Genomic DNA, 18,437 nt, shown 5'->3' on the forward strand with positions numbered 1-18,437 from the left:
CCTCAGCTACGCTCCCCCCTGCCCCCCCAATGCTCCGGCGATCTCTTCGCTCGCGGGCTCCCATTATAAATCGATATACAAGTAGCCCCACGTCGCAAAACGCCGCGCAAAAGAGGGGGAGGGTGCAACACTAGGACTTCCCGGGAGGTCACCCATCCCAGTACTACTCTAGCCCAAGCGCGCTTAACTGCGGAGTTCTGATGGCATCCGGTGCACTAACGCTGGTATGATCGCACCCGCAAAGATCTCGCCCCCTCCCCCTCTTCAAGGGACACCGCCGAGCCACGGGGCCCGTCCACGGCCCTCGATCCGAACGGTTCGGCGCCGGGGCTCGCCCTCTTCCCCGACTCGGCGGCGCCTCCCGCCCCGCGGGGAGCCAGCGAAAGAACGGACGAGCGAAAATGAAAAGAAGAGAGAGAAGGAAAAGGCGTAAGTTCCGCGACCACCGGCGACGCTCCGTGGAGCGCGCGCGGCCTTTCCGCGAACGATCCGCGGTTCTTCCAGAATTCGAATTTCTACGGAAGTGCATATGATCCACACCTCTTACCCCACTCTCCTCGTGTCATATCCGCAGCGGCGATGCGAACGGTCCTAGATTCATCGCCCACTGCCGCAAAATGCGTCGCCGCCGTTGCACTGTGATCCCGCCCCTGACTCCCGACCAGGGAAAAGACCCCTTCTCGAATTTCCCGAAGCAGTCTTAAAGCGAGTCGCCGTTTCCCTCAGCTACGCTCCCCCTGCCCCCCCCAATGCTCCGGCGATCTCTTCGCTCGCGGGCTCCCATTATAAATCGATATACAAGTAGCCCCACGTCGCAAAACGCCGCGCAAAAGAGTGGGGAGGGTGCAACACTAGGACTTCCCGGGAGGTCACCCATCCCAGTACTACTCTAGCCCAAGCGCGCTTAACTGCGGAGTTCTGATGGGATCCGTTGCATTAACGCTGGTATGATCGCACCCGCAAAGATCTCGCCCCCTCCCCCTCTTCAAGGGACACCGCCGAGCCACGGGCCCGTCCACGCCCTCGATCCGAAACGGTTCGGCGCAGGGGCTCGCCCTCTTCCCCGACTCGGCGGCGCCTCCGCCCCGCGGGGAGCCAGCGGAAGAACGGACGAGCGAAAATGAAAAGAAGAGAGAGAAGGAAAAGGCGTAAGTTCCGCCACCACCGGCGACGCTCCGTGGAGCGCGCGCGGCCTTTCCGCGAACGATCCGCGGTTCTTCCAGAATTCGAATTCCTACGGAAGTGCATATGATCCACACCTCTTACCCCACTCTCCTCGTGTCATATCCGCAGCGGCGATGCGAACGGTCCTAGATTCATCGCCCACTGCCGCAAAATGCGTCGCCGCCGTTGCACTGTGATCCCGCCCCTGACTCCCGACCAGGGAAAAGACCCCGTTCTCGAATTTCCCTCGGAGCAGTCTTAAAGCGAGTCGCCGTTTCCCTCAGCTACGCTCCCCCTGCCCCCCCCCAATGCTCCGGCGATCTCTTCGCTCGCGGGCTCCCATTATAAATCGATATACAAGTAGCCCCACGTCGCAAAACGCCGCGCAAAAGAGGGGGGAGGGTGCAACACTAGGACTTCCCGGGAGGTCACCCATCCCAGTACTACTCTAGCCCAAGCGCGCTTAACTGCGGAGTTCTGATGGGATCCGGTGCATTAACGCTGGTATGATCGCACCCGCAAAGATCTCGCCCCCTCCCCCTCTTCAAGGGAGACCGTCGAGCCACGGGGCCCGTCCACGGCCCTCGATCCGAACGGTTCGGCGCAGGGCTCGCCCTCTTCCCCGACTCGGCGGCGCCTCCCACCCCCGGGGAGCCAGCGAAAGAACGGACGAGCGAAAATGAAAAGAAGAGAGAGAAGGAAAAGGCGTAAGTTCCGCGACCACCGGCGACGCTCCGTGGAGCGCGCGCGGCCTTTCCGCGAACGATCCGCGGTTTTTCCAGAATTCGAATTCCTTACGGAAGTGCATATGATCCCACCTCTTACCCCACTCTCCTCGTGTCATATCCGCAGCGGCGATGCGAACGGTCCTAGATTCATCGCCCACTGCTGCAAAATGCGTCGCCGCCGTTGCACTGTGATCCCGCCCCTGACTCCCGACCAGGGAAAAGACCCCCGTTCTCGAATTTCCCTCGGAGCAATCTTAAAGCGAGTCGTTTTTTCCTCAGCTACGCTCCCCCTGCCCCCCTAATGCTCCGGCGATCTCTTCGTTCGCGAGATTCCATTATAAATCGATATATAAGTAGCCCCACGCCGCAAAACGCTGCGCAAAAGAGGGGGGAGGGTGCAACACTAGGACTTCCCGGGAGGTCACCCATCCCAGTACTACTCTAGCCCAAGCGCGCTTAACTGCGGAGTTCTGATGGGATCCGGTGCATTAACGTTGGTATGATCGAACCCGCAAAGATCTCGCCCCCTCCCCCTCTTCAAGGGACACCGCCGAGCCACGGGCCCTCGATCCGAAACGGTTCGGCGCAGGGGCTCGCCCTCTTCCCCGACTTGGCGGCGCCTCCCGCCCCGCGGGGAGCCAGCAGAAGAACGGACGAGCGAGAATGAAAAGAAGAGAGAGAAGGAAAAGGCGTAAGTTCCGCGACCACCGACGACGCTCCGTGGAGCGCGCGCGGCCTCTCCGTGAACGATCCGCGGTCCTTCCAGAATTCGAATTCCTACAAAAGTGCATATGATCTACACCTCTTACCCCACTCTCCTCGTGTCATATCCGCAGCGGTGATGCGAACGGTCCTAGATTCATCAACCCACTGCCGCAAATGCGTCGCCGTCGTTGCACTGTGATCCGCCCCTGACTTCCGACCAGGGAAAAGACCCCGTTCTCGAATTTCCCTCGGAGCAGTCTTAGAGCGAGTCGTCGTTTCCCTCAGTTACGCTCCCCCTGCCCCCCCTAATGCTCCAGCGATCTCTTCGTTCGCGGGATCCCATTATAAATCGATATATAAGTAGCCCCACGTACAAAACGCCGCACAAAAAAGGGGGGAGGGTGCAACACTAGGACTTCCCGGGAGGTCACCCATCCCAGTACTACTCTAGCCCAATCGCGCTTAACTGCGGAGTTCTGATGGGATCCAGTGCATTAACGCTGGTATGATCGCACCCCGCAAATATCTCGCCCCCTCCCCCTCTTCAAGGGACACCGCCGAGCCACGGGGCCCGTCCACGCCATCGATCCGAAACGGTTCGGCGCAGGGGCTCGCCCTCTTCCTCGACTCGGCGGCGCCCTCCCGCCCCGCGAGGAGCCAGCGGAAGAACGGACGAGCGAAAATGAAAAGAAGAGAGAGAAGGAAAAGGTGTAAGTTCCACGACCACCGACGACGCTAAGTGGAGCGTGCGCGGCCTTTCCGTGAACGATCCGCGGTCCTTCCAGAATTCGAATTCCTACAAAAGTGCATATGATCTACACCTCTTACCCCACTCTCCTCGTGTCATCATATCCGCAGCGGTGATGCGAACGGTCCTAGATTCATCGCCCACTGCCGCAAATGCGTCGCCTCCGTTGCACTGTGATCCCGCCCCTGACTTCCGACCAGGGAAAAGAACCTGTTCTCGAATTTCCCTCGGAGCAGTCTTAGAGCGAGTCGCCGTTTCCCTCGGCTACGCTCCCCCTGCCCCCCTAATGCTCCAGCGATCTCTTCGTTCGCGGGATCCCATTATAAATCGATATATAAGTAGCCCCACATCGCAAAAACGACGCACAAAAGAGGGGGGAGGGTGCAACACTAGGACTTCCCGGGAGGTCACCCATCCCAGTACTACTCTAGCCCAAGCGCGCTTAACTGCGGAGTTCTGATGGGATCCGGTGCATTAACGCTGGTATGATCGCACCCGCAAGGATCTCGCCCCCCCCCTCTTCAAGGGACACCGCCGAGCCACGGGGCCCGTCCACGGCCCTCGATCCGAAACGGTTCGGCGCAGGGGCTCGCCCTCTTCCCAACTCGGCGGCGCCTCCCGCCCCCCGGGGAGCCAGCGGAAGAACCGACGAGCGAAAAATGAAAAGAAGAGAGAGAAGGAAAAGGCGTAAGTTCCGCGGCCACCGACGACGCTCCGTGGAGCTCGCGCGGCCTTTCCGCGAACAATCTGCGGTTCTTCCAGAATTCAATTCCTACGGAAGTGCATATGATCCACACCTCTTACCCCACTCTCCTCGTGTCATATCCGCAGCGGCGATGCGAACGGTCCTAGATTCATCGCCCACTGCCGCAAATGTGTCGCCGCCGTTGCACTGTGATCCCGCCCCCGACACCGACCAAGGAAAAGGCCCCGTTCTCGAATTTCCCTCGGAGCAGTCTTAAAGCGAGTCGCCGTTTCCCTCAGCTACGCTCCCCTCCTGCCCCCCTAATGCTCCGCGATCTCTTCGCTCGCGGGCTCCCATTATAAATCGATATACAAGTAGCCCCACGTCGCAAAACGCCGCGCAAAGAGGGGGGAGGGTGCAACACTAGGACTTCCCGGGAGGTCACCCATCCCAGTTCTACTCTAGCCCAAGCGCGCTTAACTGCGGAGTTCTGATGGGATCCGGTGCATTAACGCTGGTATGATCGCACCCGCAAAGATCTCGCCCCCTCCCCCTCTTCAAGGGAGGCCGCCGAGCCACGGGCCCGTCCACGGCCCTCGATCCGAAACGGTTATGCGCAAGGGATCGCCCTCTCCCCGACTCGGCGGTGCCTCCCGCCCCGCGGGGAGCCAGCGGAGAAGACGGACGAGCGAAAATGAAAAGAAGAGAGAGAAGGAAAAGGCGTAAGTTTCGCGACCACCGGCGACGCTCCGTGCAGCGCGCGCGGCTTTCCTCGAACGATCCGATCCGCGTTTCTTCCAGAATTCGAATTCCTACGGAAGTGCATATGATCCACACCTCTTACCCCACTCTCCTCGTGTCATATCCGCAGCGGAGATGCGAACGGTCCTAGATTCATCGCCCACTGCCGCAAAATGCGTCGCCGCCGTTGCACTGTGATCCTGCCCCGACTTCCGACCAGGGAAAAGGCCCCGTTCTCGAATTTCCCTCGGAGCAGTCTTAAAGCGAGTCGCCGTTTCCCTCAGCTAAGCTCCCCCTGCCCCCCCTAATGCTCCATCGATCTCTTCACTTCTCGGGCTCCCATTATAAATCGATATACAAGTAGCCCCACGTCGCAAAACGCCGCGCAAAAGAGGGGGGAGGGTGCAACACTAGGACTTCCGGGAGGTCACCCATCCCAGTACTACTCTAGCCCAAGCGCGCTTAACTGCGAAGTTCTGATGGGATCCGGTGCATTAACGCTGGTATGATCGCACCCGCAAAGATCTCGCCCCCTCCCCCTCTTCAAGGGACACCGCCGAGCCACGGGGCCCGTCCACGGCCCTCGATCTGAAACGGTTCGGCGCAAGGGCTCGCCCTCTTCCCCGACTCGCGGCGCCTCCCGCCCCGCGGGAGCCAGCGGAAGAACGGACGAGCGAAAATGAAAAGAAGAGAGAGAAGGAAAAGGCGTAAGTTCCGCGACCACCGGCGACGCTCCGTGGAGCGCGCGCGGCCTTTCCGCGAACGATCCGCGTTCTTCCAGAATTCAATTCCTACGGAAGTGCATATGATCTACACCTCTTACCCCACTCTCCTCGTGTCATATCCGCAGCGGCGATGCGAACGGTCCTAGATTCATCCCCACTCTGCCGCAAATGCGTCGCCGCCGTTGCACTGTGATCCCGCCCCTGACTTCCGACCAGGGAAAAGACCCCGTTCTCAAATTTCCCTCGAGCAGTCTTAAAGCGAGTCGTCGTTTCCCTCAGCTACGCTCCCCCCTGCCCCCCTAATGCTCCAACGATCTCTTCGTTCGCGGGCTCCCATTATAAATCGATATACAAGTAGCCCCACGTCGCAAACGCCGCGCAAAAGAGGGGGGAGGGTGCCACACTAGGACTTCCCGGGGGTCACCCATCCCAGTACTACTCTAGCCCAAGCGCGCTTAACTGCGGAGTTCTGATGGGATCCGGTGCATTAACGCTGGTATGATCGCACCCGCAAAGATCTCGCCCCCTCCCCCTCTTTAAGGGACACCGCCGAGCCACGGGGCCCGTCCACGGCCCTCTATCCAAAACGGTTCGGCGCAGGGGCTCGCCCTCTTCCCACTCGGCGGCGCCTCCCGCCCCCCGGGGAGCCAGCGGAAGAACGACGAGCGAAAATGAAAAGAAGAGAGAGAGGAAAAGGCGTAAGTTCCGCGACCACCGACGACGCTCCGTGGAGCGCGCGCGGCCTTTCCGCGAACGATCCGCGGTTCTTCCAGAATTCGAATTCCTACGGAAGTGCATATGATCCACACCTCTTACCCCACTCTCCTCGTGTCATATCCGCAGCGGTGATGCGAACGGTCCTAGATTCATCGCCCACTGCCGCAAATGCGTCGCCTCCGTTGCACTGTGATCCCGCCCCTGACTTCCGACCAAGGAAAAGAACCTGTTCTCGAATTTCCCTCGGAGCAGTCTTAAAGCGAGTCGCCGTTTCCCTCAGCTACGCCCCCCTCCCTAATGCTCCGGCGATCTCTTCGCTCGCGGGATCCCATTATAAATCGATATACAAGTGGCCCCACGTCGCAAAACGACGCACAAAAGAGGGGGAGGGTGCAACACTAGGACTTCCCGGGAGGTCACCCATCCCAGTACTACTCTAGCCCAAGCGCGCTTAACTGCGGAGTTCTGATGGGATCGGTGCATTAACGCTGGTATGATCGCACCCGCAAAGATCTCGCCCCCTCCCCCTCTTCAAGGGACACCGCCGAGCCACGGGGCCCTCACGGCCCTTGATCCGAAACGGTTCGGCGCAGGGGCTCGCCCTCTTCCCCGACTCGGCGGCGCCTCCCGCCCCGCGGGGGCCAGCGGAAGAACGGAACGAGCGAAAATGAAAAGAAGAGAGAGAAGGAAAAGGCGTAAGTTCCGCGACCACCGGCGACGCTCCGTGGAGCGCGCGCGGCCTTTCCGCGAACGATCTGCGGTTCTTCCAGAATTCGAATTCCTACGGAAGTGCATATGATCCACACCTCTTACCCCACTCTCCTCATGTCATATCCGCAGCGGCGATGCGAACGGTCCTAGATTCATCGCCCACTGCCGCAAATGCGTCGCCGCCGTTGCACTGTGATCCCGCCCCTGACTTCCGACCAGGGAAAAGACCCCGTTCTCGAATTTCCCTCGGAGCAGTCTTAAAGCGAGTCGCGTTTCCCTCAGCTACGCTCCCCCCTGCCCCCCCTAATGCTCCAGCGATCTCTTCGCTCGCGGGCTCCCATTATAAATCGATATACAAGTAGCCCCACGTCGCAAAAACGCCGCGCAAAAGAGGGGGGAGGGTGCAACACTAGGACTTCCCGGGAGGTCACCCATCCCAGTACTACTCTAGCCCAAGCGCGCTTAACTGCGGAGTTTTGATGGGATCCGGTGCATTAACGCTGGTATGATCGCACCCGCAAAGATCTCGCCCCCTCCCCCTCTTAAAGGAACACCGCCGAGCCACGGGGCCCGTTCACGGCCGATCGATCGAAACGGTTCGGCGCAGGGGCTCGCCCTCTTCCCCGACTTGGCGGCGCCTCCCGCCCCGCGGGGAGCCAGCGAAAGAACGGACGAGCGAGAATGAAAAGAAGAGAGAGAAGGAAAAGGCGTAAGTTCCGCGACCACCGACGACGCTCCGTGGAGCGCGCGCGGCCTTTCCGTGAACGATCCGCGGTTCTTCCAGAATTCGAATTCCTACGGAAGTGCATATGATCCACACCTCTTACCCCACTCTCCTCGTGTCATATCCGCAGCGGCGATGCGAACGGTCCTAGATTCATCGCCCACTGCCGCAAAATGCGTCGCCGCCGTTGCACTGTGATCCCGCCCCTGACTCCCGACCAGGGAAAAGACCCCGTTCTCGAATTTCCCTCGGAGCAGTCTTAAAGCGAGTCGTCGTTTCCCTCAGCTACGCTCCCCCTGCCCCCCTAATGCTCCAGCGATCTCTTCGTTCGCGGGATCCCATTATAAATCGATATATAAGTAGCCCCACGTCGCAAAAACGACGCACAAAAAAGGGGGGAGGGTGCAACACTAGGACTTCCCGGGAGGTCACCCATCCCAGTACTACTCTAGCCCAAGCGCGCTTAACTGCGGAGTTCTGATGGGATCCGGTGCATTAACGTTGGTATGATCGCACCCGCAAAGATCTCGCCCCCTCCCCCTCTTCAAGGGACACCGCCGAGCCACGGGCCCTCGATCCGAAACGGTTCGGCGCAGGGGCTCGCCCTCTTCCCCGACTTGGCGGCGCCTCCCGCCCCGCGGGGAGCCAGCGGAAGAACGGACGAGCGAGAATGAAAAGAAGAGAGAGAAGGAAAAGGCGTAAGTTCCGCGACCACCGGCGACGCTCCGTGGAGCGCGCGCGGCCTTTCCGCGAACGATCCGCGGTTCTTCCAGAATTCGAATTCCTACGGAAGTGCATATGATCCACACCTCTTACCCCACTCTCCTCGTGTCATATCCGCAGCGGCGATGCGAACGGTCCTAGATTCATCGCCCACTGCCGCAAATGCGTCGCCGCCGTTGCACTGTGATCCCGCCCCTGACTCCCGACCAGGGAAAAGACCCCGTTCTCGAATTTCCCTCGGAGCAGTCTTAAAGCGAGTCGCCGTTTCCCTCAGCTACGCTCCCCCCTGCCCCCCTAATGCTCCGGCGATCTCTTCGCTCGCGGGCTCCCATTATAAATCGATATACAAGTAGCCCCACGTCGCAAAACGCCGCGCAAAAGAGGGGGGAGGGTGCAACACTAGGACTTCCCGGGAGGTCACCCATCCCAGTACTACTCTAGCCCAAGCGCGCTTAACTGCGGAGTTCTGATGGGATCCGGTGCATTAACGCTGGTATGATCGCACCCGCAAAGATCTCGCCCCCTCCCCCTCTTCAAGGACACCGCCGAGCCACGGGGCCCGTCACGGCCCTCGATCCGAAACGGTTCGGCGCAGGGGCTCGCCCTCTTCCCCGACTCGGCGGCGCCTCCCGCCCCGCGGGGAGCCAGCGGAAGAACGGACGAGCGAAAATGAAAAGAAGAGAGAGAAGGAAAAAGCGTAAGTTCCGCGACCACCGCGACGCTCGCGCGCGGCCTTTCCGCGAACGATCCGCGGTTCTTCCAGAATTCGAATTCCTACGGAAGTGCATATGATCCACACCTCTTACCCCACTCTCCTCGTGTCATATCCGCAGCGGCGATGCGAACGGTCCTAGATTCATCGCCCACTGCCGCAAATGCGTCGCCGCCGTTGCACTGTGATCCCGCCCCTGACTTCCGACCAGGGAAAAGACCCCGTTCTCGAATTTCCCTTGGAGCAGTCTTGAGCGAGTCGCCGTTTCCCTCAGTTAGGCCCCCCTCCTTAATGCTCCGGCGATCTCTTCGTTCGCGAGATTCCGTTATAAATCGATATATAAGTAGCCCCACGCCGCAAAACGCCGCGCAAAAGAGGGGGAGGGTGCAACACTAGGACTTCCCGGGAGGTCACCCATCCCAGTACTACTCTAGCCCAAGCGCGCTTAACTGCGGAGTTCTGATGGGATCCGGTGCATTAACGCTGGTATGATCGCACCCGCAAAGATCTCGCCCCCTCCCCCTCTTCAAGGGAGGCCGCCGAGCCACGGGCCCTCGATCCGAAACGGTTCGGCGCAGGGGCTCGCCCTCTTCCCCGACTCGACGGCGCCTCCCGCCCCGCGGGGAGCCAGCGGAAGAACGGACGAGAGAAAAATGAAAAGAAGAGAGAGAAGGAAAAGGCGTAAGTTCCGCGACCACCGGCGACGCTCCGTGGAGCGCGCGCGGCCTTTCCGCGAACGATCCGCGGTTCTTCCAGAATTCGAATTCCTACGGAAGTGCATATGATCCACACCTCTTACCCCACTCTCCTCGTGTCATATCCGCAGCGGCGATGCGAACGGTCCTAGATTCATCGCCCACTGCCGCAAAATGCGTCGCCGCCGTTGCACTGTGATCCCGCCCCTGACTTCCGACCAGGGAAAAGACCCCGTTCTCGAATTTCCCTCGGAGCAGTCTTAAAGCGAGTCGTCGTTTCCCTCAGCTACGCTCCCCCTGCCCCCCCTAATGCTCCGGCGATCTCTTCGCTCGCGGGCTCCCATTATAAATCGATATACAAGTAGCCCCACGTCGCAAAACGCCGCGCAAAAGAGGGGGGAGGGTGCAACACTAGGACTTCCCGGGAGGTCACCCATCCCAGTACTACTCTAGCCCAAGCGCGCTTAACTGCGGAGTTCTGATGGGATCCGGTGCATTAACGCTGGTATGATCGCACCCGCAAAGATCTCGCCCCCTCCCCCTCTTCAAGGGACACCGCCGAGCCACGGGGCCCGTCCACGCCTCGATCCGAAACGGTTCGGCGCAGGGGCTCGCCCTCTTCCCCGACTCGCGGCGCCTCCCGCCCCGCGGGAGCCAGCGGAAGAACGGACGAGCGAAAATGAAAAGAAGAGAGAGAAGAAAAGGCGTAAGTTCCGTGGAGCGCGCGCGGCCTTTCCGCGAACGATCCGCGGTTCTTCCAGAATTCGAATTCCTACGGAAGTGCATATGATCCACACCTCTTACCCCACTCTCCTCGTGTCATATCCGCAGCGGCGATGCGAACGGTCCTAGATTCATCGCCCACTGCCGCAAAATGCGTCGCCGCCGTTGCACTGTGATCCCGCCCCTGACTCCCGACCAGGGAAAAGACCCCGTTCTCGAATTTCCCTCGGAGCAGTCTTAAAGCGAGTCGCCGTTTCCCTCTCTACGCTCTCCCCCTGCCCCCCCTAATGCTCCGGCGATCTCTTCGCTCGCGGGCTCCCATTATAAATCGATATACAAGTAGCCCCACGTCGCAAAACGCCGCGCAAAAGAGGGGGAGGGTGCAACACTAGGACTTCCCGGGAGGTCACCCATCCCAGTACTACTCTAGCCCAAGCGCGCTTAACTGCGGAGTTCTGATGGGATCCGGTGCATTAACGCTAGTATGATCGCACCCGCAAAGATCTCGCCCCCACCCTCCCCCTCTTCAAGGGACACCGCCGAGCCACGGGGCCGTCCACGGCCCTCGATCCGAAACGGTTCGGCGCAGGGGCTCGCCCTCTTCCCCGACTCGCGGCGCCTCCCGCCCCGCGGGAGCCAGCGGAAGAACGGACGAGCGAAAATGAAAAGAAGAGAGAGAAGGAAAAGGCGTAAGTTCGCGACCACCGGCGGCGCTCCGTGGAGCGCGCGCGGCCTTTCCGCGAACGATCCGCGGTTCTTCCAGAATTCGAATTCCTACGGAAGTGCATATGATCCACACCTCTTACCCCACTCTCCTCGTGTCATATCCGCAGCGGCGATGCGAACGGTCCTAGATTCATCGCCCACTGCCGCAAAATGCGTCGCCGCCGTTGCACTGTGATCCCGCCCCTGACTCCCGACCAGGGAAAAGACCCCGTTCTCGAATTTCCCTCGGAGCAGTCTTAAAGCGAGTCGCCGTTTCCCTCAGCTACGCTCCCCCTGCCCCCCCTAATGCTCCGGCGATCTCTTCGCTCGCGGGCTCCCATTATAAATCGATATACAAGTAGCCCCACGTCGCAAAACGCCGCGCAAAAGAGGGGGGAGGGTGCAACACTAGGACTTCCCGGGAGGTCACCCATCCCAGTACTACTCTAGCCCAAGCGCGCTTAACTGCGGAGTTCTGATGGGATCCGGTGCATTAACGCTGGTATGATCGCACCCGCAAAGATCTCGCCCCCTCCCCCTCTTCAAGGGACACCGCCGAGCCACGGGGCCCGTCCACGGCCCTCGATCCGAAACGGTTCGGCGCAGGGGCTCGCCCTCTTCCCCGACTCGTGGCGCCTCCCGCCCCGCGGGGAGCCAGCGGAAGAACGGACGAGCGAAAATGAAAAGAAGAGAGAGAAGGAAAAGGCGTAAGTTCCGCGACCACCGGCGACGCTCCGTGGAGCGCGCGCGGCCTTTCCGCGAACGATCCGCGTTCTTCCAGAATTCGAATTCCTACGGAAGTGCATATGATCCACACCTCTTACCCCACTCTCCTCGTGTCATATCCGCAGCGGCGATGCGAACGGTCCTAGATTCATCGCCCACTGCCGCAAAATGCGTCGCCGCCGTTGCACTGTGATCCCGCCCCTGACTCCCGACCAGGGAAAAGACCCCGTTCTCGAATTTCCCTCGAGCAGTCTTAAAGCGAGTCGCCGTTTCCCTCAGCTACGCTCCCCCTGCCCCCCCTAATGCTCCGGCGATCTCTTCGCTCGCGGGCTCCCATTATAAATCGATATACAAGTAGCCCCACGTCGCAAAACGCCGCGCAAAAGAGGGGGAGGGTGCAACACTAGACTTCCCGGGAGGTCACCCATCCCAGTACTACTCTAGCCCAAGCGCGCTTAACTGCGGAGTTCTGATGGGATCCGTGCATTAACGCTGGTATGATCGCACCCGCAAAGATCTCGCCCCCTCCCCCTCTTCAAGGACACCGCCGAGCCACGGGGCCCGTCCACGGCCCTCGATCCGAAACGGTTCGGCGCAGGGGCTCGCCCTCTTCCCCGACTCGACGGCGCCTCCCGCCCCGCGGGGAGCCAGCGGAAGAACGGACGAGCGAAAATGAAAAGAAGAGAGAGAAGGAAAAGGCGTAAGTTCCGCGACCACCGGCGACGCTCCGTGGAGCGCGCGCGGCCTTTCCGCGAACGATCCGCGGTTCTTCCAGAATTCGAATTCCTACGGAAGTGCATATGATCCACACCTCTTACCCCACTCTCCTCGTGTCATATCCGCAGCGGCGATGCGAACGGTCCTAGATTCATCGCCCACTGCCGCAAATGCGTCGCCTCCGTTGCACTGTGATCCCGCCCCTGACTCCCGACCAGGGAAAAGACCCCGTTCTCGAATTTCCCTCGGAGCAGTCTTAAAGCGAGTCGCCGTTTCCCTCAGCTACGCTCCCCCTGCCCCCCCTAATGCTCCGGCGATCTCTTCGCTCGCGGGCTCCCATTATAAATCGATATACAAGTAGCCCCACGTCGCAAAACGCCGCGCAAAAGAGGGGGAGGGTGCAACACTAGGACTTCCCGGGAGGTCACCCATCCCAGTACTACTCTAGCCCAAGCGCGCTTAACTGCGGAGTTCTGATGGGATCCGGTGCATTAACGCTGGTATGATCGCACCCGCAAGGATCTCGCCCCCTCCCCCTCTTCAAGGGACACCGCCGAGCCACGGGCCCTTCCACGCCCTCGATCCGAAACGGTTCGGCGCAGGGGCTCGCCCTCTTCCCCGACTCGGACGGCGCCTCCCGCCCCGCGGGGAGCCAGCGGAAGAACGGACGAGCGAAAATGAAAAGAAGAGAGAGAAGGAAAAGGCGTAGTTCCGCGACCACCGGCGACGCTCCGTGGAGCGCGCGCGGCCTTTCCGCGAACGATCCGCGGTTCTTCCAGAATTCGAATTCCTACGGAAGTGCATATGATCCACACCTCTTACCCCACTCTCCTCGTGTCATATCCGCAGCGGCGATGCGAACGGTCCTAGATTCATCGCCCACTGCCGCAAATGCGTCGCCGCCGTTGCACTGTGATCCCGCCCCTGACTCCCGACCAGGGAAAAGCCCCGTTCTCGAATTTCCCTCGGAGCAGTCTTAAAGCGAGTCGCCGTTTCCCTCAGCTACGCTCCCCCTGCCCCCCCTAATGCTCCGCGATCTCTTCGCTCGCGGGCTCCCATTATAAATCGATATACAAGTAGCCCCACGTCGCAAAACGCCGCGCAAAAGAGGGGGAGGGTGCAACACTAGGACTTCCCGGAGGTCACCCATCCCAGTACTACTCTAGCCCAAGCGCGCTTAACTGCGGAGTTCTGATGGGATCCGGTGCATTAACGCTGGTATGATCGCACCCGCAAAGATCTCGCCCCCTCCCCCTCTTCAAGGACACCGCCGAGCCACGGGCCCTCCACGTCGATCCGAAACGGTTCGGCGCAGGGGCTCGCCCTCTTCCCCGACTCGACGGCGCCTCCCGCCCCGCGGGGAGCCAGCGGAAGAACGGACGAGCGAAAATGAAAAGAAGAGAGAGAACGAAGTTCCGCGGACGGCGCGGGCGCGCGCTTTCCGCGAACGATCCGCGGTTCTTCCAGAATTCGAATTCCTACGGAAGTGCATATGATCCACACCTCTTACCCCACTCTCCTCGTGTCATATCCGCAGCGGCGATGCGAACGGTCCTAGATTCATCGCCCACTGCCGCAAAATACGTCGCCGCCGTTGCGCTGCGATCCCGCCCCTGACTCCCGACCAGGGAAAAGACCCCGTTCTCGAATTTCCCTCGGAGCAGTCTTAAAGCGAGTCGTCGTTTCCCTCAGCTACGCTCCCCCCTGCCCCCCCTAATGCTCCGGCGATCTCTTCGCTCGCGGGCCCCATTATAAATCGATATACAAGTAGCCCCACGTCGCAAAACGCCGCGCAAAAGAGGGGGAGGGTGCAACACTAGGACTTCCCGGGAGGTCACCCATCCCAGTACTGCTCTAGCCCAAGCGCGCTTAACTGCGGAGTCCTGATGGGATCCGGTGCATTAACGCTGGTATGATCGCACCCGCAAAGATCTCGCCCCCTCCCCCTCTTCAAGGGACACCGCCGAGCCACGGGGCCCGTCCACGGGCCTCGATCCGAAACGGTTCGGCGCAGGGGCTCGCCCTCTTCCCCGACTCGGCGGCGCCTCCCGCCCCGCGGGGAGCCAGCGGAAGAACGGACGAGCGAAAATGAAAAGAAGAGAGAGAAGGAAAAGGCGTAAGTTCCGCGACCACCGGCGACGCTCCGTGGAGCGCGCGCGGCCTTTCCGCGAACGATCCGCGGTTCTTCCAGAATTCGAATTCCTACGGAAGTGCATATGATCCACACCTCTTACCCCACTCTCCTCGTGTCATATCCGCAGCGGCGATGCGAACGGTCCTAGATTCATCGCCCACTGCCGCAAAATGCGTCGCCGCCGTTGCACTGTGATCCCGCCCCTGACTCCCGACCAGGGAAAAGACCCCGTTCTCGAATTTCCCTCGGAGCAGTCTTAAAGCGAGTCGCCGTTTCCCTCAGCTACGCTCCCCCCTGCCCCCCCCAATGCTCCGGCGATCTCTTCGCTCTCGGGCTCCCATTATAAGTCGATATACAAGTAGCCCCACGTCGCAAAACGCCGCGCAAAAGAGGGGGGAGGGTGCAACACTAGGACTTTCCGGGAGGTCACCCATCCCAGTACTACTCTAGCCCAAGCGCGCTTAACTGCGGAGTTCTGATGGGATCCGGTGCATTAACGCTGGTATGATCGCACCCGCAAAGATCTCGCCCCCTCCCCCTCTTCAAGGGACACCGCCGAGCCACGGGCCCTCGATCCGAAACGGTTCGGCGCAGGGGCTCGCCCTCTTCCCCGACTCGGTGGCGCCTCCCGCCCCGCGGGGAGCCAGCGGAAGAACGGACGAGCGAAAATGAAAAGAAGAGAGAGAAGGAAAAGGCGTGAGTTCCGCGACCACGGGCGACGCTCCGTGGAGCGCGCGCGGCCTTTCCGCGAACGATCCGCGGTTCTTCCAGAATTCGAATTCCTACGGAAGTGCATATGATCCACACCTCTTACCCCACTCTCCTCGTGTCATATCCGCAGCGGCGATGCGAACGGTCCTAGATTCATCGCCCACTGCCGCAAAATGCGTCGCCGCCGTTGCACTGTGATCCCGCCCCTGACTCCCGACCAGGGAAAAGACCCCGTTCTCGAATTTCCCTCGGAGCAGTCTTAAAGCGAGTCGCCGTTTCCCTCAGCTACGCTCCCCCTGCCCCCCCTAATGCTCCGGCGATCTCTTCGCTCGCGGGCTCCCATTATAAATCGATATACAAGTAGCCCCACGTCGCAAAACGCCGCGCAAAAGAGGGGGAGGGTGCAACACTAGGACTTCCCGGGAGGTCACCCATCCCAGTACTACTCTAGCCCAAGCGCTTAACTGCGGAGTTCTGATGGGATCCGGTGCATTAACGCTGGTATGATCGCACCCGCAAAGATCTCGCCCCCTCCCCCTCTTCAAGGGACACCGCCGAGCCACGGGCCCGTCCACGGCCCTCGATCCGAAACGGTTCGGCGCAGGGGCTCGCCCTCTTCCCCGACTCGGCGGCGCCTCCCGCCCCGCGGGGAGCCAGCGGAAGAACGGACGAGCGAAAATGAAAAGAAGAGAGAGAAGGAAAAGGCGTAAGTTCCGCGACCACCGGCGACGCTCCGTGGAGCGCGCGCGGCCTTTCCGCGAACGATCCGCGGTTCTTCCAGAATTCGAATTCCTACGGAAGTGCATATGATCCACACCTCTTACCCCACTCTCCTCGTGTCATATCCGCAGCGGCGATGCGAACGGTCCTAGATTCATCGCCCACTGCCGCAAAATGCGTCGCCGCCGTTGCACTGTGATCCCGCCCCTGACTCCCGACCAGGGAAAAGACCCCGTTCTCGAATTTCCCTCGGAGCAGTCTTAAAGCGAGTCGCCGTTTCCCTCAGCTACGCTCCCCCCTGCCCCCCCTAATGCTCCGGCGATCTCTTCGCTCGCGGGCTCCCATTATAAATCGATATACAAGTAGCCCCACGTCGCAAAACGCCGCGCAAAAGAGGGGGGAGGGTGCAACACTAGGACTTCCCGGGAGGTCACCCATCCCAGTACTGCTCTAGCCCAAGCGCGCTTAACTGCGGAGTTCTGATGGGATCCGGTGCATTAACGCTGGTATGATCGCACCCGCAAAGATCTCGCCCCCTCCCCCTCTTCAAGGGACACCGCCGAGCCACGGGGCCCGTCCACGGCCCTCGATCCGAAACGGTTCGGCGCAGGGGCTCGCCCTCTTCCCCGACTCGGTGGCGCCTCCCGCCCCGCGGGGAGCCAGCGGAAGAACGGACGAGCGAAAATGAAAAGAAGAGAGAGAAGGAAAAGGCGTAAGTTCCGCGACCACCGGCGACGCTCCGTGGAGCGCGCGCGGCCTTTCCGCGAACGATCCGCGGTTCTTCCAGAATTCGAATTCCTACGGAAGTGCATATGATCCACACCTCTTACCCCACTCTCCTCGTGTCATATCCGCAGCGGCGATGCGAACGGTCCTAGATTCATCGCCCACTGCCGCAAAATGCGTCGCCGCCGTTGCACTGTGATCCCGCCCCTGACTCCCGACCAGGGAAAAGACCCCGTTCTCGAATTTCCCTCGGAGCAGTCTTAAAGCGAGTCGCCGTTTCCCTCAGCTACGCTCCCCCTGCCCCCCCAATGCTCCGGCGATCTCTTCGCTCGCGGGCTCCCATTATAAATCGATATACAAGTAGCCCCACGTCGCAAAACGCCGCGCAAAAGAGGGGGGAGGGTGCAACACTAGGACTTCCCGGGAGGTCACCCATCCCAGTACTGCTCTAGCCCAAGCGCGCTTAACTGCGGAGTTCTGATGGGATCCGGTGCATTAACGCTGGTATGATCGCACCCGCAAAGATCTCGCCCCCTCCCCCTCTTCAAGGACACACCGCCGAGCCACGGGGCCCGTCCACGGCCCTCGATCCGAACGGTTCGGCGCAGGGGCTCGCCCTCTTCCCCGACTCGGCGGCGCCTCCCGCCCCGCGGGGAGCCAGCGGAAGAACGGACGAGCGAAAATGAAAAGAAGAGAGAGAAGGAAAAGGCGTGAGTTCCGCGACCACCGGCGACGCTCCGTGGAGCGCGCGCGGCCTTTCCGCGAACGATCCGCGGTTCTTCCAGAATTCGAATTCCTACGGAAGTGCATATGATCCACACCTCTTACCCCACTCTCCTCGTGTCATATCCGCAGCGGCGATGCGAACGGTCCTAGATTCATCGCCCACTGCCGCAAAATGCGTCGCCGCCGTTGCACTGTGATCCCGCCCCTGACTCCCGACCAGGGAAAAGACCCCGTTCTCGAATTTCCCTCGGAGCAGTCTTAAAGCGAGTCGTCGTTTCCCTCAGCTACGCTCCCCCTGCCCCCCCCAATGCTCCGGCGATCTCTTCGCTCGCGGGCTCCCATTATAAATCGATATACAAGTAGCCCCACGTCGCAAAACGCCGCGCAAAAGAGGGGGGAGGGTGCAACACTAGGACTTCCCGGAGGTCACCCATCCCAGTACTACTCTAGCCCAAGCGCGCTTAACTGCGGAGTTCTGATGGGATCCGGTGCATTAACGCTGGTATGATCGCACCCGCAAAGATCTCGCCCCCTCCCCCTCTTCAAGGGACACCGCCGAGCCACGGGGCCGTCCACGGCCCTCGATCCGAAACGGTTCGGCGCAGGGGCTCGCCCTCTTCCCCGACTCGGCGGCGCCTCCCGCCCCGCGGGGAGCCAGCGGAAGAACGGACGAGCGAAAATGAAAAGAAGAGAGAGAAGGAAAAGGCGTAAGTTCCGCGACCACCGGCGACGCTCCGTGGAGCGCGCGCGGCCTTTCCGCGAACGATCCGC

General features: G+C 60.8%; 26 non-coding genes across 26 annotated transcripts; all 26 read right to left on the reverse strand.

The window, feature by feature from the left end:
• Positions 1-119: 119 nt before the first annotated feature.
• Positions 120-238, reverse strand: LOC149245658 (5S ribosomal RNA). Its single transcript, XR_016267533.1, has one exon. It is a non-coding gene; the product is annotated as a 5S ribosomal RNA (ribosomal RNA).
• A 602-nt stretch (positions 239-840) lies between these two features.
• Positions 841-959, reverse strand: LOC149245659 (5S ribosomal RNA). The gene has a single exon (XR_016267437.1). It is a non-coding gene; the product is annotated as a 5S ribosomal RNA (ribosomal RNA).
• A 604-nt stretch (positions 960-1,563) lies between these two features.
• On the reverse strand, positions 1,564-1,682 carry LOC149245660 (5S ribosomal RNA). Its single transcript, XR_016267883.1, has one exon. It is a non-coding gene; the product is annotated as a 5S ribosomal RNA (ribosomal RNA).
• Positions 1,683-2,284: 602 nt separating this feature from the next.
• LOC149245661 (5S ribosomal RNA) lies at positions 2,285-2,403 on the reverse strand. The gene has a single exon (XR_016267546.1). It is a non-coding gene; the product is annotated as a 5S ribosomal RNA (ribosomal RNA).
• Positions 2,404-2,995: 592 nt separating this feature from the next.
• On the reverse strand, positions 2,996-3,114 carry LOC149245662 (5S ribosomal RNA). The gene has a single exon (XR_016267486.1). It is a non-coding gene; the product is annotated as a 5S ribosomal RNA (ribosomal RNA).
• Positions 3,115-3,723: 609 nt separating this feature from the next.
• On the reverse strand, positions 3,724-3,842 carry LOC149245663 (5S ribosomal RNA). The gene has a single exon (XR_016267884.1). It is a non-coding gene; the product is annotated as a 5S ribosomal RNA (ribosomal RNA).
• Positions 3,843-4,442: 600 nt separating this feature from the next.
• On the reverse strand, positions 4,443-4,561 carry LOC149245664 (5S ribosomal RNA). The gene has a single exon (XR_016267482.1). It is a non-coding gene; the product is annotated as a 5S ribosomal RNA (ribosomal RNA).
• A 609-nt stretch (positions 4,562-5,170) lies between these two features.
• LOC149245665 (5S ribosomal RNA) lies at positions 5,171-5,288 on the reverse strand. The gene has a single exon (XR_016267493.1). It is a non-coding gene; the product is annotated as a 5S ribosomal RNA (ribosomal RNA).
• A 600-nt stretch (positions 5,289-5,888) lies between these two features.
• On the reverse strand, positions 5,889-6,006 carry LOC149245666 (5S ribosomal RNA). The gene has a single exon (XR_016267520.1). It is a non-coding gene; the product is annotated as a 5S ribosomal RNA (ribosomal RNA).
• Positions 6,007-6,600: 594 nt separating this feature from the next.
• On the reverse strand, positions 6,601-6,718 carry LOC149245667 (5S ribosomal RNA). Its single transcript, XR_016267553.1, has one exon. It is a non-coding gene; the product is annotated as a 5S ribosomal RNA (ribosomal RNA).
• A 604-nt stretch (positions 6,719-7,322) lies between these two features.
• LOC149245668 (5S ribosomal RNA) lies at positions 7,323-7,441 on the reverse strand. Its single transcript, XR_016267466.1, has one exon. It is a non-coding gene; the product is annotated as a 5S ribosomal RNA (ribosomal RNA).
• A 606-nt stretch (positions 7,442-8,047) lies between these two features.
• LOC149245669 (5S ribosomal RNA) lies at positions 8,048-8,166 on the reverse strand. The gene has a single exon (XR_016267430.1). It is a non-coding gene; the product is annotated as a 5S ribosomal RNA (ribosomal RNA).
• A 593-nt stretch (positions 8,167-8,759) lies between these two features.
• Positions 8,760-8,878, reverse strand: LOC149245670 (5S ribosomal RNA). The gene has a single exon (XR_016267885.1). It is a non-coding gene; the product is annotated as a 5S ribosomal RNA (ribosomal RNA).
• A 586-nt stretch (positions 8,879-9,464) lies between these two features.
• LOC149245671 (5S ribosomal RNA) lies at positions 9,465-9,583 on the reverse strand. Its single transcript, XR_016267886.1, has one exon. It is a non-coding gene; the product is annotated as a 5S ribosomal RNA (ribosomal RNA).
• Positions 9,584-10,178: 595 nt separating this feature from the next.
• Positions 10,179-10,297, reverse strand: LOC149245672 (5S ribosomal RNA). Its single transcript, XR_016267887.1, has one exon. It is a non-coding gene; the product is annotated as a 5S ribosomal RNA (ribosomal RNA).
• A 581-nt stretch (positions 10,298-10,878) lies between these two features.
• LOC149245673 (5S ribosomal RNA) lies at positions 10,879-10,997 on the reverse strand. The gene has a single exon (XR_016267412.1). It is a non-coding gene; the product is annotated as a 5S ribosomal RNA (ribosomal RNA).
• Positions 10,998-11,603: 606 nt separating this feature from the next.
• Positions 11,604-11,722, reverse strand: LOC149245674 (5S ribosomal RNA). The gene has a single exon (XR_016267889.1). It is a non-coding gene; the product is annotated as a 5S ribosomal RNA (ribosomal RNA).
• A 602-nt stretch (positions 11,723-12,324) lies between these two features.
• LOC149245675 (5S ribosomal RNA) lies at positions 12,325-12,441 on the reverse strand. The gene has a single exon (XR_016267497.1). It is a non-coding gene; the product is annotated as a 5S ribosomal RNA (ribosomal RNA).
• A 603-nt stretch (positions 12,442-13,044) lies between these two features.
• LOC149245676 (5S ribosomal RNA) lies at positions 13,045-13,163 on the reverse strand. The gene has a single exon (XR_016267890.1). It is a non-coding gene; the product is annotated as a 5S ribosomal RNA (ribosomal RNA).
• Positions 13,164-13,763: 600 nt separating this feature from the next.
• On the reverse strand, positions 13,764-13,881 carry LOC149245677 (5S ribosomal RNA). The gene has a single exon (XR_016267442.1). It is a non-coding gene; the product is annotated as a 5S ribosomal RNA (ribosomal RNA).
• A 573-nt stretch (positions 13,882-14,454) lies between these two features.
• On the reverse strand, positions 14,455-14,573 carry LOC149245678 (5S ribosomal RNA). Its single transcript, XR_016267436.1, has one exon. It is a non-coding gene; the product is annotated as a 5S ribosomal RNA (ribosomal RNA).
• A 607-nt stretch (positions 14,574-15,180) lies between these two features.
• Positions 15,181-15,299, reverse strand: LOC149245679 (5S ribosomal RNA). The gene has a single exon (XR_016267433.1). It is a non-coding gene; the product is annotated as a 5S ribosomal RNA (ribosomal RNA).
• Positions 15,300-15,892: 593 nt separating this feature from the next.
• Positions 15,893-16,009, reverse strand: LOC149245680 (5S ribosomal RNA). The gene has a single exon (XR_016267522.1). It is a non-coding gene; the product is annotated as a 5S ribosomal RNA (ribosomal RNA).
• Positions 16,010-16,615: 606 nt separating this feature from the next.
• On the reverse strand, positions 16,616-16,734 carry LOC149245681 (5S ribosomal RNA). The gene has a single exon (XR_016267400.1). It is a non-coding gene; the product is annotated as a 5S ribosomal RNA (ribosomal RNA).
• Positions 16,735-17,339: 605 nt separating this feature from the next.
• Positions 17,340-17,458, reverse strand: LOC149245682 (5S ribosomal RNA). The gene has a single exon (XR_016267401.1). It is a non-coding gene; the product is annotated as a 5S ribosomal RNA (ribosomal RNA).
• A 606-nt stretch (positions 17,459-18,064) lies between these two features.
• LOC149245683 (5S ribosomal RNA) lies at positions 18,065-18,182 on the reverse strand. Its single transcript, XR_016267444.1, has one exon. It is a non-coding gene; the product is annotated as a 5S ribosomal RNA (ribosomal RNA).
• Positions 18,183-18,437: the final 255 nt, after the last annotated feature.

Source organism: Pinus tabuliformis, chromosome 7 (assembly GCF_031772625.1).
Source record: "Pinus tabuliformis cultivar Carrire ecotype Pingquan chromosome 7, CPIR1, whole genome shotgun sequence".
Taxonomy (NCBI): domain Eukaryota; kingdom Viridiplantae; phylum Streptophyta; class Pinopsida; order Pinales; family Pinaceae; genus Pinus; species Pinus tabuliformis.